Source organism: Natator depressus, chromosome 2 (genome assembly GCF_965152275.1).
Source record: "Natator depressus isolate rNatDep1 chromosome 2, rNatDep2.hap1, whole genome shotgun sequence".
In the NCBI taxonomy this organism is placed as follows: domain Eukaryota; kingdom Metazoa; phylum Chordata; order Testudines; family Cheloniidae; genus Natator; species Natator depressus.
Genome location: NC_134235.1, coordinates 253,480,248 through 253,498,851, shown reverse-complemented (window position 1 = coordinate 253,498,851; position 18,604 = coordinate 253,480,248).

Sequence of the window (18,604 nt, the reverse complement as noted above, 5' to 3'; positions counted from 1 at the left end):
AATGAGAGCCTCATTTGCACACTCACAAGGAGACCTACAGTAGTTAGTTGCAGTCTCGTGGCTATTTTCCAAGCTGTGATTAGAATGACCGGCTAGATATACAGTGTAGTCCCCTGAAGGTTAACAGAAGAATATAAGTGCATAACAGAAGCAATTGCACCACCTTGTTTTAGATATAACACAGCACAAAGAGTGAATAGTGGAATCTGTAGCAATGAGGATCACAAAGATATGAAAGTTTAGTGGTTTAGTAGCTATTCCTGGGAAAATATAGTAATCGAAGCTGTACATAGAGAAACCAACGAGGTACAAGCAGGGTTTGCTAATGGTGGGCTGGGAGAAGAATAAGGACTCCATTTGGACAGCAATGACAAATCCTAACTCAATATTAAATATCCTGTTTATGCGGCCAGCATTCTTTTATTGCCAAGTCCTTGTGTCACTCACAGCAGTAGCATTATCATTGATAATTGGTAAATAAATGCAAAATCTAGCATTAATGCAATATATATTTGAGATCTGAGAAATCAAGCTCTCAAAAGTTAAGGTTTATGTAGCTGCTTTAACTCTTCCACAAACTTTCTCCTGGATATTTTGTGGTGTGGATCACATAATATAACACACTCAAATTGTACATTTAACAAGAAGAAAATGAATAGAAAATTCCCTGGATTTTCAAAAGCGACTAGTGATAGTTGGGTGCCCAACTTCGGAGACACTTTAAGGGCCTGGTTTTTAGAGTGCTCAGGACACTCTGAAATCAAATTCCCTTAAGGTGTCTTAAATTGGGCATTTAGAAATTAGTCACAAGTCTTTTTTTGAAAATTTAAGCCACTACTAAGCAATGTAGCAGATTAACTTTTGGGCGGTTCAGATTTTTGACCATTTAATTGCTTAAACTAAAGATTAGTTTTTCATTTAATTTCCTAGCTTTTGTTAGAGGGAAAAAAAACCCTTCTGCTTTAAATCCTTTTGCAGATGCTACAGCATTTTAGATGTGCCTCCTCAGAGCTCAATATCTATTAAGTTACATCAGCTTTCCTAAATCTCTCTACTAAATCACAAACCAAGGTGTCCTAAACTCAGGTTCTATCTGAGACATCCTTAACAGGGGCATCCTTAAAATGCTCAAAGTTAAATGTGTCATATGAAAATAGAGTAAATGAACTCTGTAAAGTGCTTTTCTTCAAATTAAATACACTGTTTAAGGTTTAATGTATCACTGTTTTACTATTAGTGAACTTATGTATTGGAGAGTGATGTTTTCATATCATCTTTAATCAAAGCTGATTTGGAGACCCCATGTCTCAGCGGAGACCCTTGGTGGGAGTTCACCAGCACCCCATGATCACTACAGCTACAGTATGTAAATCATAGAACCATAGGACTGGGAGGGACCTTGAGTGCTCATCTAGTCCAGTCCCCTGCACTCATGGCAGGACTATATTATCTAAACTATGTTATCCAGACCATCCTGAGGTCTCTTCCAACCTTAATCTTCTATGATTCCTGACAGGTGTTTGTCTAACCTGCTCTTAAAAATCTCCAATGATGGAGATTCCACAACCTCCCTAGGCAATTTATTCCAGTGCTTAACCACCCTGACAATTAGGAAGTTTTTCCTAATGTCCAACTTAAGCCACCCTTGCTGCAATTTAAGACCATTGCTTCTTGTCCTATCTTCAGAGGTTGAGAAGAACAATTTTTCTCCCTCCTCCTTGTAACAACCTTTTATGTACTTGAAAACTGTTATCATGTCCCCTCTCAGTCTTCTCTTCTCCAGACTAAACAAAATCAGTTTTTTCACTCTTCCCTCATAGGTCGTGTTTTCTAGACCTTTAATCATTTTTGTTGCCCTTCTCTGGACTTTCTTCAGTTTGTCCACATCTTTCCTGAAATGTGGCACCCAGAACTGGACACAATACTCCAGTTGAGGCCTAATCAGCACGGAGTAGAGCGGAAGAATTACTTCTCGTGTCTTACTTACAATGTAACGGAGTAACTGCAAATTATATGAATTATTCTTATTTAATAAAACATTTCTTAAACTTCCGCATTATGAGCCAATCTACATTCTGCCCATGCACCTTGGAAATCAATTAAAATATAAATGTTGCTTCTTTGAGTCCAATGATTATTACAGCAATGCTGCCCATATGTTTGACTGGAAGGTGATTTTATAGCCTATTTCAGCACCGTTGATTTGGCACAAATGATAGAATTAATCTGTGATTCATGATTATAGAGCCGCTGTTGCATTTAAAAAATTCTGTTCCTGGGAGGGAAACACACCATGTTGCCTGGAAGATGGGCAGGGATTGCAGGGAATAGCAACTTTAAAAGTGTAAGATAAGACCCAATTATCAAAATGTAGTTAGCACCCACAAAGGGGTTTAGCAATTCTAAAAGGAAACAGCAAAAGCATGCCTCTAAGCCGGTATTAAAACCTCATTGATCAGAAAACAATGACTTTTTAATCAGAATGAGGCTTTCATATCATCATATGTGCATGGGTTGTTGTTATTACAGAAGGACGACATCATTTGTGTAAGCACATGCTTAATTGCTTCACTTCCAGCATAGCCAGAGAAGCTACTACTTTATGCAACTGTTGGGTTGCTGATAAGAAATAACAATAAGCACATTGAAGAAACAGTTGGTTTAGTGAAATGACAAGGATATTGCTCCATGGAATGATGGAGATTCAATTTCAATATAAATTGACAACATCCATCTGGTGCATAGACCACAGCAAAAGAGAGAGACGTGTACACATTCACAGAACGTAAGAACGGCCATACTGGGTCAGACCAATGGTCCATCTACCCCAGCATCCTGTCTTCTGACTGTAGCCAGTGTCAGGTGCTTCAGAGGGAATGAACAGAACAGACAGTCGTCAAGTGATCCATCCTCTGTTGTCCACTCCCAGCTTCTGGCAATCAGAGGCTAGGGACACCCAAATAATGGGGTTGCATCCCTGATTATCTTGGCTCATAGCTGTTGATGAACCTATCCCCTATGAATTTATCTAATTCTTTGTTTAACTCTATTATAATTTTGGCCTTCTCAGCGTTCCCTGGTAAAGAGTTCCCACTGTGAAGAAGTACTTCTTTTTGTTTGTTTTAAACCTGCTGCCTGCTAATTTCATAGGGTGATCCCTGGTATAGATGCATACAACTCCTCTTCCTTCTCATACACTGTGTTGGAGCTGTGTGAACCATTTGCAGCAGATTTATTCAACAAATGTTGTTGTCCTTTATTTCAGTTTGCCAACAGATATTGATCCTTGTTCTGAATTATTCAATCAGTTTTTCATGCCAACACATTTCAGCCTATGGATTGCTCACAAGCCAGGTTTGGACAATGTCCCCACCATTCATTCTTCAATATTGCTGCAGTCTGATTCGTCAGCTTAGTCACCTGGTTTTGTTTCTCTTCCCTGATTGGATGAGTATGACTAAGGATGGGGAGGGTGTGACCATGCTGCTAAGTCCTTGATTCTTTCAGGGAAGACATGAGCAGCCGGTGCTCTAAACTCAGGCAGTTTAGTGCCCAGGGCAAGTAAGCATATTTGCACCCCCTAATAGAGCCCCAGGCAGGACTGGGATCCTGCATGTCCAGCAGGACCGGATGCCATAATAGCAGGAACAGGATAAAAAATTCAACAAACAATGTGGGAGTGAGTGGGAGAGGGTATTGCAGGGTGGGACAGGGGCGGCATTAAAAAAAAAGGCCTCCCATGCTGCAAACAAGATGAACCCCCTGGCCAGCAGCTGCTGCTCTCCGGCCGCCCAGCTCCGAAGGCAGTCAGCAGCAGCGCAGAAGGAAGGGGGGCATGGTATGGTAACGGGACCCGTGCATGGGTTTAGTTTGGGGAGGCACAGGGAGGCATTGAGCCCCAAAACAGAGGCGAGGTATGGGGGGTGTCATGTAGGATCACATGCCATTTCCCTCCTCCATTTCTGCGAGCACTGAGCGCCCTGCTGGGCTTGCTCTGCTCAGCCTGCCTGGGAGAGGAGCTCTGTACTTCCCACATTGTGCCCCTCCCTGCCACGTTTTGGCTCATGGGGAGCAGAGGGGTGGGATGGAGCAGCTTTTCCCTGCACTCTGGGTCACTGGTTCAGCAGTTGGACATTGCCTCTGGGGTCCTAGAGCCCATCTATTTCCTGTACAATGGTGAGTACTGTCAAAGTCAGATTCAAGACTCACTGAATTTGTCAGGCCACTCTGTTTATTAGCAAAGCGCTTTGCCAATGCACTCAGATATGTGAGCCCCTCTCTGAGGCTCAAGCTAACTTATTTATACAAATAGGCCAAAGCCAATTTAACATAAGAGACAAAAGGAAGCAGAAACTGACAAATATACATACATATCTTATTTGCATACTAACATTTACCAGTCTCCTAGCTCAGTAGGAGCTCTAAGTTCATTAGTTTGATGACCCATTGTCTCACACTCCTTAATGTTTCTCTTCCTGACAACTATATTTCAACAAACCCTTCAAGCAGCATTTCTTTAATGAATTATAATTTCAATATAATTCATTCTACTTTCACAATCCCTCCTTTTGGTCAAGCTATGCAATGACCAACAATGACTGGGTTCCACATATCAATCGTTCTTTATCTCTTTGTTCATCAGTGATATTTAAAATAATCAAATTAGCACTCTGGATTGGGGCAGCTATCTGTGTAGCATGTCTGACACAATTTTGGATACAACAGGAAAGTAACTGAAAACATACAAATATTATTAGGATTCCAAACAGGAGAGTTAGGGCTCCCTGAAACAACCAGTTTCCTATACTAGAGAAATTGAAAAGGTTACTTAGCCACTTCCATAAAGAACTTGGCTCTTCGTGGGGAAGATATGCGATTTGTTTTAAGTGGCTAGCATGATCTATTACCTCATTGGTGTTGTCTGGTATATACACACAGCAATCTTTTCCAATGAGAGCACAAGTCCCTCCTTTTGCCGCCAGCACTATGTCCAATGCCTGACGGTTTTGGAGGGCCATCTGTGGGATTGCCCCTGTTTCTTTGGCCAGGGCTCTTAAACTTTCTCTGGTTTCATTTGCCATTATTTCAACTACTGCTTGTAACCTTAGGAGCCTTTTTGCATGGTGTATTACTCCCCCAAAGGTATTAAGGAACCTCCAATGGCCTCTTCCCAGGTTAAGGAGCTTATGTTATTTACATACCATTGGGCATCTGTTAAGTCCCTTCTTTTTCGCCTGAAATTGCGGAGGCGTTCTCGAGGGAAGGTTCCTAGCACTCGGAATTGTGGGAAGAGTCAGGCAGGATAACAGATTCCTGACCAATTAGCTGGTAGTGCGGTATAAGCTCTGGTCCCACACACCCAGTGATGGCCTATTAAGGCCGGGAAGGGTCGGTTGCACCCATTTATTATATAGGTGTTTGCAAAGGAGGAGGAGTATCCCCCAAACGGTACAGGGTAATTCTCCTTACGAGGAGTGGTGTTATTTGCATGACACTGAAATACTGTATTGTTTTCACTAAAGTTACTATAGGGGGAACGTGAGATTGATTTCTCTGTTTGACCCCAGGTTGAGAAAAAATTCATATCTCCATACCCGGCCCGCCACTTTTTAGTTTTGTTTGAATAATCCCATACACCATTGGCCACAATATGCTGAAAGCAATTGCTTTTCCCCAGATCCAGCCCTGTCCCATTACACACCCAACACCAATGACCTTTTCCCTCCACCACACTTATCCATTTAGATGCATTTATTCCCACCGCTTCCCAAGTGTCGTTGCTCTTCCATATTTTGTTAAACGGACGAGGCCCTCCAGTGAGGTCTGGGGACTTGAGTGGGATAGCCAGGACAGGAACACCAGTTTGAGAGTGGGCTGAGATGTGGCTGCAGACCCAGCAATTAGAAATATTAAGGGTCTGAGCTATCCACACCTGCTGCTGGATAAAAGAATGGTCATCGAGGTCTCCCCAGACCGTAAGATACCAGCAGCCGAGGAACAGGCAGAGGCGCATGTTGGAGGCAAGGCTCTTCTGGTTCTGACAACCTCAACTGAGGGAACCGCAGTCACGGTTTTACCCCCACCAGGCAGTAGGCGCTAGGCTCGCTACTGCTTTTTTTTTGTTCGTCGTCTGCTTCTGGCAACCCTTACGAGAGCGTAGATTGTAAGGTATTGCAGACTGTTCCTCTACGTCTTCTTCTGGAGTCAAAATTGACTCTGTGTTGTCCTGAGGTGATGATTGGTTCTCTGGGGATGGTGCCTTCTTGCACTGTGAAGCATGTATCCATGCTGCGATGCCAGATAGTTTAGCAGCCGTCTGTGTAGTAAGCAGTACCTGATGAGGACCCTTCCCCCAGGGCTCCAAGGCGTGCTTTCGATGATGGCGCCGTACGTAGACCAAATCACCTGGCTCGGGGCTGTGGCAAGCGTCGGAGATGGGTTCCGTGGGCCAGGCGACTCGAACCTGTGAATGGAAGTGACTTACAGCTTGCATTAGTCCCTTGCAATACTGAAGGAGCGCACTGTGAGTCAAGTTCAAATCTGGAACGGGAGTAATGGTAGTCACAGCTCGCATAGGGCGTCCCATAACAATTTCAAAGGAACTTAATTTATGCCTTTGGGAGGGAGTGGATCTCATGTCCATAAGGGCTAATGGTAAGGCTACTGGCCAGCTTAATCCTGTAGAGTCACAAATTTTAGCAAGCTTATTCTTAAGTACACCATTTCGTCTTTCAACTGCACCTGCACTCTGTGGATGGTAGGGACAGTGCAACAGGTGTTTGATATGCAATATACAGTCCAGGTGTTGAACAAGTTGTCCAGTAAAATGTGTACCCCGATCACTGGACAGAGTAGCAGGAATTCCCTTGGCAGGCATAATAAGATTTAACAAACATTTGGCAACAGACAGTGAGTCAGCCTTGGGACAAGGAAAGTCTTCAGTCCAATCAGAGAATAAACATACCATAACCAATACAAAATCATATTGTTGACACTTAGGCATTTGTACAAAATCAAGTTGCCAATGCAAGAACGGTGCTTGAGCCAGGCCCCAGAACTCCTGGGCCACTTTTACAGGTTTACCAATATTCTGGCTTTGGCAAATGGTACAGGCTGCACAGTGGCGGGCTGCAAAAGAGCTAAAATGGGGGGCCCACCATCCTGTCTTAGTTACAGCAGAGACCATCCCCTCCTTTCCGACATGCGATACACCGTGTAGCAGGGCGGCCAGAGACAGGTAGAGTGAAAAGGGGGCTACAAAGCCGCCAGTAGGCGAGTGCCAAAGAGAATTGGGATGTAGAGAGCAACCTTGGGCAACCCAGGATTCTTTCTCGGTTTCTGGGGCAGAGTCTTGGAGCAGGGTGAGGTCAGTGAGGGACCAGGAGGGTAAGAGGAGAGCGGAGAACTAGGGAATCAGACATTTCGACTAGGCGTGCTGCGGCAGCCACAGCACACAGGCAGGGGGGTAAGCCTTGGGCAACAGGGTCTAAAGTGGCAGAGAAATAAGCCACTGGGCGGTTCTTTTCTCCGTGCATCTGAGTGAGAACTCCAAGTGCACACCTAGATTGTTCATGGCAGAAAAGGGTAAAAGGCTTAGAATAGTCAGGCAGCCCTAAGGCAGGGGCAGAAGCCAAACCCTGTTTGAGGGAAACAAAGGCAGAATTGGCCTCAGGGGGCCACGGCATGGGGTAAGGCACAGCGAATCCAGTGAGTTCCTGGAGAGGTTTAGCAAGGGAGGCATATTGGGGAATCCATTGTCTGCAAAATCCAACCATGCCTAAAAACTTCCGGACCTGGTGTGGGGAGCGGGGTCAGGGAAAGCTAAGGATAGCTTGGACGTGGGTGGGAGAAAGTGCACGGGAACCCTGGGAGAGAAGAAAGCCAAGGTATGTGACAGAAGCTTGACAGAGTTGTAGTTTACAGTGAAAAGCTTTGTGACCCTTATTTGCTAGGGCAGTAAGGAGCACTAAAGAGTCAGTTTCAGAGGCAGACAATGAAGGGGAACAGAGGAGTAGATCATCTACATATTGGACTAGTGTGGACCTGGACGGGAAAACAAGGTCATCAAGGTCTCGGGCTAATGCTTGGGAAAAATATGACGGGCTTTCAATATACCCCTGGGGCAGTGTGGTCCATGTGTACTGTTGCCCCTTGTAAGAAAAGGCAAACAGGAACTGGGAGTCAGGGTCAACGGGACAGAAAAGAAAGCAGAGCACAAATCAACAACAGTAAAATGAGTTACATCTGGTGGGATAGAAGCCAGAATTGTCGCTGGGTTAGGGACAACGGGAAAGGCAGGTATGACAGTGTGGTTAATGGCCCGAAGATCCTGAAGAAACCACCACGATTTACCATCAGCTTTTCGAACTGGGAGGATAGGGGTGTTACAGGGGCTGGAGCAGGGGATAATAATGCCTTGTTCCCGCAGGGCGGTCATGACTGAAGCAATTCCAGCCTCTGCTTCGGGGTTTAAAGGGTATTGAGACAGGCGAGGCAGAGGTTTGGAGGAATCAACAATAATGCAGACGGGGTCAGTATGTAAACGGCCCACTTCAGATGGGTGGGTTGGCCACAGAGAGGATGGGACCTGTGAAATTAGGTGTTCAAGGGACGGGACCAATGGGCAGCAGGGGACCGGAGTGGAAAGGGGAGTTTCAGACAGCAGGGAGGCTACAGAATCACTCAGAGAGGAGTGGGGGATTTGTAAGTAGACACCATCCGGGGAACAGTAGATGGTACAGCCAAGTTTACATAACAGGTCCCGACCCAAAAGGTTCACAGGAGTGGAATCCGAGAGGAGGAATGCATGGTCCGCGGAAAGGGGACCAACCTGGACTGGTAGAGGTTTTGAAAGGGGATAAGGGATTGGGACTCCCGTAATGCCCACAGCGGATATGGTTTTTTCGGAGCGGGGAACCTCAGGCAGGTCGGCAGTACGAACTGCAGAGAGCGAAGCTCCCGTATCAGCAAGGAAAGGGAGAGAAAGATCATTAATAGTCAAAACACATTCACCCGTGGGAGTGAGAGGTAGTAAAGGCGCTAAAATTTCCTGAGGTTCCCTGGTGTTCTGTCATTGCTGTGGGACAAAGTAAGTCTGGGGAGTGTCGGGCTGTGCTGACAGGGGGTCTAGCCAGTTGTTTACAGAGCTATTAGGCCGGCGCGGACACTCGTTTTTCCAATGTCCGGGTTGTTTACAGTAATTACAAACACCCCCAAAACCCGAAAATCCAGTTCCACGGCCCCTCCCGTGACCACGTCCCCCTCCCCAGTACTGTTTACCTTGCCCTGAATAATGCTGTATTTGCAGGGCCATTAACTTTTGGGAAGATTGTTCCTCCTTTCCCTTTAGAGTGCGATGGCAGTGTTCTGCCCCTGATTGCAATTTATCCATGGTTTCAGTTTCCCACCCAACACTTATTCGCTTTAGCACACCGCCAATAGCAGGTAGGAGGCCATTAACAAATGCATGAGCCAGGGCGCCCTTCCCATTTTCACCCAGTTGCTGTATACCAGAATGTTGCAGAAAAACATCAGTCAGTCCGGTGCAATAGTCACCCGGACTTTCTCCCTGTCGCTGTTGTACAGCAATGTATGGCTGTCCAGTTTGCTTTTGATCCATACTCAAGGGATGGCCTCATGTAGGTTTTTAGCTCGGTCTTTACACTTTTTCCGGTATTCAGCGTCAGGACCAGTGTCTGGTAAAGCTGAATGGCGCTCACTGATGGGCCAGTTGGCTGCTGTGAGCCATTTTTCGTGCTCGCTAGGGGTTACAAGTAGCTTGCACAGCTGCTGGAGGTCTGCCTCAGAGGGTTCATAGGTGTCGAACACTAACAAAAATTCCTCTGTAAATGTGGTAGGATTTTCCAGAGGCTTTGGAAAGCCTTTTACAATTGAAAGGAGCTCTGTACGAGTCCAGGGTTTATAGCTCTACGTGGGACCCTCTTGTTGGCCCCCAGTAGGCAGGATTCAGAGGGGAGCCTGGATAGGTTTAGAGCCAGAGCGTAAGCGTTGGGCCCAGTCAGTGTCCAGGCTATCTTCGTATGTATGGGGAAAAACAGAGGAGTCAGGCAGACTGAAGGGTTTTGGGGGAACAGGGGGTTTTTCTTTACGGGTCTGAGTGGTACGGGAGGAACGGGCCTGGGCAGTATTGGAGGATCCGGACTGCTCTGAACTGGAGACCCCTGGGAGTTGTTGTGACTGTCTATTGATCCGATGCAAGGATGCCAGGCCAATTAATGCATCTTCCTCATAGTCATCCCCAGAATTTAATAAGGGGTTTTCTTCGTCCTTTCCCACAATGAGATGGGAGTATGAAGGGGGATGGGATCGATCCTGGTTTTCTAGGGGAATGGGATAAAGGGGAGCGCCCGGTCTGGCAGCGGGAGAGGAGGCTTCTAATAAAGCTTTTAACTTATCATTTGAATCTTTGAGAGAGGCAAGTTTTGATTCTGTCCACCTATGATTTGCCTCTTCCCACCACTGCATGAAACAATCAACCTCTCCTTTTGCCAATTTAGTTTTAGGTTGCCTGAATTTGTCTTTTAAGACGTCTACTTGGTCTTGTCCCAAGATCCTTACAGTGGCCACTGAATTTTGGGATTCTCCTGAGTTAGCCTAGACCATTTTTCCAGAAATTTACAGGAGTCCGGACCCTTCCTAAAATACATAAAATGAGCCGGCGTTCCTTTAGGGAACTGTCCCGACTTAGACGTCTGGTTACCCATACAGGAGGACTTTACACACCAATCACACAAGAAGGAAAGTTGGGTTCATCAGAGCAATGCCCGGTGCAACACACAAAAGGAGCCCACAGGCTACTGCCTCAATCGTCCTTGCTTTCACACCAAGGGTTTTACCCAAGGCGCGGTGCGGCTGCGATTGTGCAGATTTTACTCACTCAGACCGTGGGGACAGGAACCCTTTGCTCAGCCGATCCCCGGATGGAGACGGCGCCCAGACTCAAACACTCCACAGGGAGGACGGATAGACAGAGAGACAAGACAGCCCTCAGTCCGGACAAAACACAAAAATAATTACCTGACCAGATTCCTGATGTCAGATCCCGGGATCCCTACCAGAACAGAGTGGGAACCAACAGGTTCGATGGTGTAGACTTCACTGTGGTCATGCACCCTTCCGTTCTGGCGGAGGACCGCTCAGGCCAAATGCCGAGGTGCCGGCTTGCCACGGCTGTCCTAAGAATGGTCAGGAGTCACACGGCCCCAGTGAAGATGGTTGCCATCTCGGTGGGACCTCCAAATTGTCAAAGTCAGGTTCAAGATTCATTGAATTTGTCAGACCACTCTGTTTATTAGCAAAGCGCTTTGCCAGTGCACCCAGATACGTGAGCCTCCTGCAAAAGCTAACTTATTTAAACAGATAAGGGAAAGCCAATTTAACATAAGAGACAAAAGGAAGGAGAAACTGACCAATATACATACATATCTTATTTGCATCCTAATGTTTACCAATCTCCTAGCTCAGTAGGAGCTCTAAGTTAATTAGTTTGAGGACCCATTGTCTCACACTCCTTAATGTTTCTCTTCCAGACAACTATATTTCAACAAACCCTTCAAGCAGCATTTCTTTAATGAATTATAATTTCAATATAATTCATTCTACTTTCACAGTCCCCACGGGGACGACAGGGCAAGGGGGGTGGGGTGGGGCTGGGGGAAGAGATAGTGGGATAGGGCAGGGAGGAGAGAAGTGGATGGGGGATGGAATGGAGCAGGGGACTGTGGGGAGAGGAATGGGGAGGGGATGGGAAAGAGAAGGGGATAAAGGAATGGGGGGGGGAAGGGAAGCAGGAGCCCGGCATGGGGCGTCCCTTCGGCAGTAGCAGCAGCCCCAGCAGGGAGGCGGCTGAAGCAGCACCAGAGCAGCGATGTCACTGCAGCAGCCGGTCCAGAGTGGCCACCAGAGGCAGCTGGGGCTCCACTGTGAAGCCAGCCTGTCCCCTCCCCCCAGCACCAGCAGCCCAGGTACCCCTCCAGGTGCAGGGAGACAGCCAGTGAGCCCAGGGAACGGGCTTCAGCATGCACGTGTGTGTGCGAGAGCGCTTTGCCCCCGCAAATGTAGCAGTCAGACTACACCTATGACCCCGTAGGCTCCCAGGCCCGCTGCAGGGCTCTATTCCACACCATTCTTTTTTGGTCCGCCCCATTTTTCTGCTCCCCCCAGCTTTGCGCCCTGGGACGCTGCCCCATTCACCCCGCCCTGGTTACAGCCCTTACTGGAGTTAGGAGATCGGCCAACAAGACACGGGCAGTTTCTAAATGCTGCCTGTATCAGATACGGTCTGAGAGTACTGATGGAGAAATGAGTCTATTGTACACTGTGACCTGGGGTCAGATTTAAAACATAACTTCCTCTTTAAATTCACACCAAGTGCCACGTGCGGTGTCAGTGGCAAAGGATGCAGCCAGTTTTCTCTGGTTTATTCTACTGTCTCTGTGTCAAGGCTCTGGCTAGGAGTGGGGTGCTGCTCTAGTACAGAAAGGCGCCATCTACTGAGCCCCGTCCTGCAGTGCTTTGGTGAAATGAAGTGCTGTTACACCAGTTGCACTGGTTGTTGTCTGTCACCTGTCACCATTCACTACAGCTGTTGTAACAAAGCCACCGGTAATTATTGTAGTAGAAAGGGAGCCTGAGACATAAGGCCTTGTATCAGAGGCCTTGTGTGAGGCCTGAACTAAAGTAGCGGTCAAGCCTTGCTAACATAAAGCAACATTAGCAAGAGACAGGCTGTGAGCAGACGTCAGGCTCTGCCTGCCTGTGTGTAAGCTCAGAGAATCTGGCAAGAACAAGGATGGTGTTGCAAAAACATACACGTTCCTGAGGAGTACTAAGCAGAGGACACCCATGCAAACACATTCCAGATTGGTGATACCAGAACACCCCGATACCAAGTCTGGTACACACACACGCCAGAGATAGCAGGAACACGCTGACCTCTCTTAAAGATAAGTTCAGGATGACAGTGTGATGCATAGAGATGTTTTGATCGAACCAACAAGTACAAGGTAAAGGGTGCTAACTAACCATGTCCGAGGGTGGTAACTGACCACGTCAGAGGGGCAATATGTACTTTGTTTGTATCGGTGTATAAAACAGAGACTCAGAGGGAGTGTCTTTGTCCAGCCTAGGGGGAAGTGGAAAATCCAGCCGCTGACTGAGCTGCATCCATTGTCATGGGCACACGTGTCTTAGTATCCCCATAGAGTCTGTCAGGTGCTATTACTGTGCTTCCTCGACAATAAACCTGACCAAGTGCCTTGGCTACTAACGGGTCTGTGGTTATTGGGCAGTTCAGTCAGAGCCTGCTGTACACGCTATCTGGCCAGAGCCAGTGCGGCGTGCAGAGAGAACACACGCAGCCAACATCTGACAACAATTTTGGCCTGGACGTAACAGCGTTGTCCTAATTGAAAAGAGCATGTTGGGAACCCTCTAAGAGCCTCTGTGTCAAGGCTCAGATTGGGAGTCTGGGAAGGAACATGGTACCGTGTCCCATATACTATGGTATTTCACTACAATTACCGCACCAGCATTTCTTTCTGCTCCCTGGTCTCCAGTTTTCTGTCATTCATTGCCATTCACCATGCTCACAGACATATGGCAATTGCAGCAGTCCCAGCTGAGAAATGAGCATTAGGCTCTGGGTAATACACCTGTGTCAGCTCTCCAGCAAAAATCCCAGGGAAACTGTTCAATGGGTCTGTCCCTCTGTCTATTAATGACTAGCGCATGCAAAAGAGCAGGAGAAGGGGGAATAATAAAAAGACATCTCTGGGTCCAACACAGATATTTGGCCATCACGAGTCTATCTCTCAATTCTTCACCATAATCTGTCACTTTGCTAATGGCAGCCCATGGTGATTTGTTGCAAAGAAGCAGCCGTCTCTCTTGGAGAAACAGAATGAAAAAAAGCACAAACTTACTTCTGCATTTGTCTGACACAAACGTTGTTTTGGGACCAAATCAGCTCGAGGTATGGCTCCAAATTCACATTGTACACGTTAGCATGAGCAAAGCATCACTTGCATGAATCTTTGCTGTAAAGCTAGCAAGCAAGCAAAAGGGAAATGGTTTCTACAGCCCTGCAGCATTAAAACCCTTTTTGTCGGTCTGTCTTCTTTTACAGGCACTCAGTGTTACTCAGTGGAATTCACCTTGCAGACCAGGAGTGTTCTGGCTGCAGAACTGTAATCTGCCCAAATGTTCACAAATAGCAGTTCCCACCCATTCATCCAGCTGACCAAATGCACACTCATCTCCACACTAATGCAGACACATTCATTTCATTGGGTACTTAGCTCTCATAAAGCTGTCACATCTTTGACACTGTTGCTTTTTCGGAAATGCTCCAAGGTGTTACAGGAACAGAACAGAAAGGGCTGATGGTGTTTTAATGGGACAATGGCTCCATTTAAAATGACAGAGGATGGACAGATGTTTAGACTTTGGATCGCAGCTGAGCAGAAACCACCAGCTGCCCACAGCTTCCCTTCGCTGCTCTCATATTAAGAAATGAACAGAGCACACTAAAGGAAAAATATATTACTCTGGTTTCAGAGTAACAGCCGAGTTAGTCTGTATTCGCAAAAAGAAAAGGAGTACTTGTGGCACCTTAGAGACTAACCAATTTATTTGAGCATAAGCTTTGGTGAGCTACAGCTCACCTCATCGGATGCATACTGTGGAAAGTGTAGAAGATCTTTTTATACACACAAAGCATGAAAAAATACCTCCCCCCACCCCACTCTCCTACTGGTAATAGCTTATCTAAAGTGATCACTCTCCTTACAATGTGTATGATAATCAAGTTGGGCCATTTCCAGCACAAATCCAGGTTTTCTCTCCCCCCACCCACACAAACCCACTCTCCTGTTGGTAATAGCTTATCTAAAGTGACCACTCTCCTACAATGTGTATGATAATCAAGGTGGGCCATTTCCAGCACAAATCCAGGGTTTAACAAGAATGTCTGGGGGGGGGGGGGGTAGGAAAAAACAAGGGGAAATAGGTTACCTTGCATAATGAGAGGTTTCAGAGTAACAGCCGTGTTAGTCTGTATTCGCAAAAAGAAAAGGAGTACTTGATGCATCCGATGAAGTGAGCTGTAGCTCACGAAAGCTTATGCTCAAATAAATTGGTTAGTCTCTAAGGTGCCACAAGTACTCCTTTTCTTCTTGCATAATGACTTAGCCACTCCCAGTCTCTATTCAAGCCTAAGTTAATTGTATCCAATTTGCAAATGAATTCCAATTCAGCAGTCTCTCGCTGGAGTCTGGATTTGAAGTTTTTTTGTTGTAATATCGCAACTTTCATGTCTGTAATCGCGTGACCAGAGAGATTGAAGTGTTCTCCGACTGCTTTATGAATGTTATAATTCTTGACATCTGATTTGTGTCCATTTATTCTTTTACGTAGAGACTGTCCAGTTTGACCAATGTACATGGCAGAGGGGCATTGCTGGCACATGATGGCATATATCACATTGGTGGATGTGCAGGTGAACGAGCCTCTGATAGTGTGGCTGATGTTATTAGGCCCTATGATGGTGTCCCCTGAATAGATATGTGGGCACAGTTGGCAATGGGCTTTGTTGCAAGGATAGGTTCCTGGGTTAGTGGTTCTGTTGTGTGGTATGTAGTTGCTGGTGAGTATTTGCTTCAGGTTGGGGGGCTGTCTGTAGGCAAGGACTGGCCTGTCTCCCAAGATTTGTGAGAGTGTTGGGTCATCCTTCAGGATAGGTTGTAGATCCTTAATAATGTGTTGGAGGAGACTGCTGAATTGGAATTCATTTGCAAATTGGATAAATTAACTTAGGCTTGAATAGAGACTGGGAGTGGCTAAGTCATTATGCAAGATAACCTATTTCCCCTTGTTTTTTCCTACCTCCTCCCCCCCCCCCCCGACATTCTTGTTAAACCCTGGATTTGTGCTGGAAATGGCCCACCTTGATTATCATACACATTGTAAGGAGAGTGATCACTTTAGATAAGCTACTACCAACAGGAGAGTGGGTTTGGGGGGGGGGAGAGAAAACCTGGATTTGTGCTGGAAATGGCCCAACTTGATTATCATACACATTGTAAGGAGAGTGATCACTTTAGATAAGCTATTACCAGCAGGAGAGTGGGGTGGGGGGAGGTATTTTTTCATGCTTTGTGTGTATATAAAAAGATCTTCTACACTTTCCACAGTATGCATCGGAAGAAATGAGCTGTAGCTCACCAAAGCTTATGCTCAAATAAATTGGTTAGTCTCTAAGGTGCCACAAGTACTCCTTTTCATATTACTCTGGGTAAGTCTCTCTCCCTAAAAGATATTAATTTAGACAGAAACTGTTACAGTATGCCAGTGAATTACAGTATGCAGAGTATGCTATAATAAGAGTAATTAAGATACAGAAGGTAGTCAAAATATGGTTAATTATATCCCAGGCATTGTGGCATAAGCTGTTCACTGCAGGAGCCAGGCAGGCTTTTTCTTCTTCTTGCAGCATTATGTTTTTGGCTAGAAGAACTAGGACAGAGTTTTGCCTTTCTCTGAAGCATCAGGTACTGGCCATTGCTGAAACTGAGATACCAGCCTTTACGGACAATGGACTGATCAGTTACAGCAAATTGTATACTCCTGAGTCTTAATAAACACAGTGGGCTTGTTTCACCCTAAGTCATTCAGCTGGCTTCTGGTCCTGGGTCTTGTGATAAAAAGACCACCCACAGGTATCATAATAGGGCAGGCACCAATAACTCTTGCTCTGCTGGGGGTCTGTAGCTAGCTAAGACTTGAAATTTGGTTCACTTAGGCACCCTCTGGTACACATTCCATGCCCTAAGCATTATTCATTTTGGCCAGCATTCTGGGATATGATGGCCTTCTCAGTTTAAAACAAGCAATAACTTCAGATTTTTTCATCATATTGCAAGTCCTGTAATTACGTGCAGAGTCTTTATTATTCAGATAACAAGATACAGGAACTGTGAATAGAGAAACCCCCTTGAGTTGATCGTATATAGGCATAAAAACAGAGGCATTTCACTTCTTGCAGGGCCAAGGAAAACCCATATTCTGATCCAGATAGTAAGGCCACAACACCCATCTGAAAATTCAGGGGTTGTCAGCCACAAAGCTCTAACTCCTGTCAGCAACCATGATCATGGGCCAGGTCCCGCCAGGTGCTTTGCATGTTTGACCCCTCCGGCACTTTGCAGAATTGGACTCAGGGATGTGAGGTTTGTACATACCAAGCAGCTTCACATACTTCCCAGATCTGTCAGAGGAATATCGCTAACTATTTCTGCAGAGCATTTCTGTCCAGACCAAATGTTGGAGCAGTCACTAGCACTTGACCTTAGACTATGCGCTAATAATCATACATTTATATGCCCACTGGTGCCAGACCAAATCCAAATATAGACAGAAGCCATGGCACCTCTTCTTTACAAGTGAGGTATAGCTGTTGCAAGTGAATACCGTAAGTCTTTTGAAAATAGCACTGGGCCCCCCAAGCAATCAAAAGTCAGTGTGGATGAAGAGGCACAAGAATGGGGAAGGAGAAATCTCTCTGAAAATATCCAAGACTATATTCTGGGTGGAATTTAAATATAGGGCTGTTAAAAACAGAGCAGCAGAACACCCCATCCCTTTGAAGAGTTGTCAGGAGCTGTGTTACAATGTTATACCAGTACCACTTTAAAGGTAAACTTTACATAGTAAGCCTCTCCATAGGATGTTTATCTCAGTCATTTACAAGAGGCTTTAGCTGAAATTGGGATGTAAATCATCAATTCAAGGGGGTCAGAATTAATTCACCCATCCTTTATAATAATCATGACTGAGATGGGAGACTGTTTCCAATCTATATAATATTCAAAGCCTCCAGGTGGCTTCATGTACAAAACAGCAACCATGTCAGGAAGCCCATTCTCATTCTTCACACGTCTCTATTTGGTGTGACGCTGCTATATGCTTTGATCAGATTGAGAGGAGAAGGAGCAAGTGGAAAGTCAGAGTGTGAATTGGGCAGCGGGGAGGGCGGAATAAAAACAGCAATGAAACTTGCTTGTGTTAGCATGGATATAAAGTGTCTCACCTTGAGACCTGCACTCATTTATCACTCTCATGAGCTGTGATGTGCCATACTGGACTACAAATTGCAAGGAGGTCAACTTAGACGGCTAGTGTAGTAAGGCTTAGTTCTGAACCTTCGGAGTTCTTCTAACTGAACTCATAAAGTCAAGCACTGGATTAGGCTGCCTTGCTCTCTCTGATGACCCTCAGCAGTAGTGGAGAAAAAACAATGGAAACCACAAGCTAGGGGGAAAAAAACATGTATTTTTCTTTTACAATGAAAATTGCATGGCTACAACTAGCTTTCTTTTCATCTTTGCCAGAGCATGGCAGGACATAACTTTCTCATGAGTTTGCAGGAGGTGATGGGGAATGACATCTGGCCCCAGGCAGACCCCTTGTACTGCTGGAAAGTACACCATAATTGACAGCAAAGCTACAAAAATCATATGCTGCTCCTTTCTGGAGCCAACACTAAGGAAATCTGCAGAACATTGCACCCACCCTCCCTATCCCTATT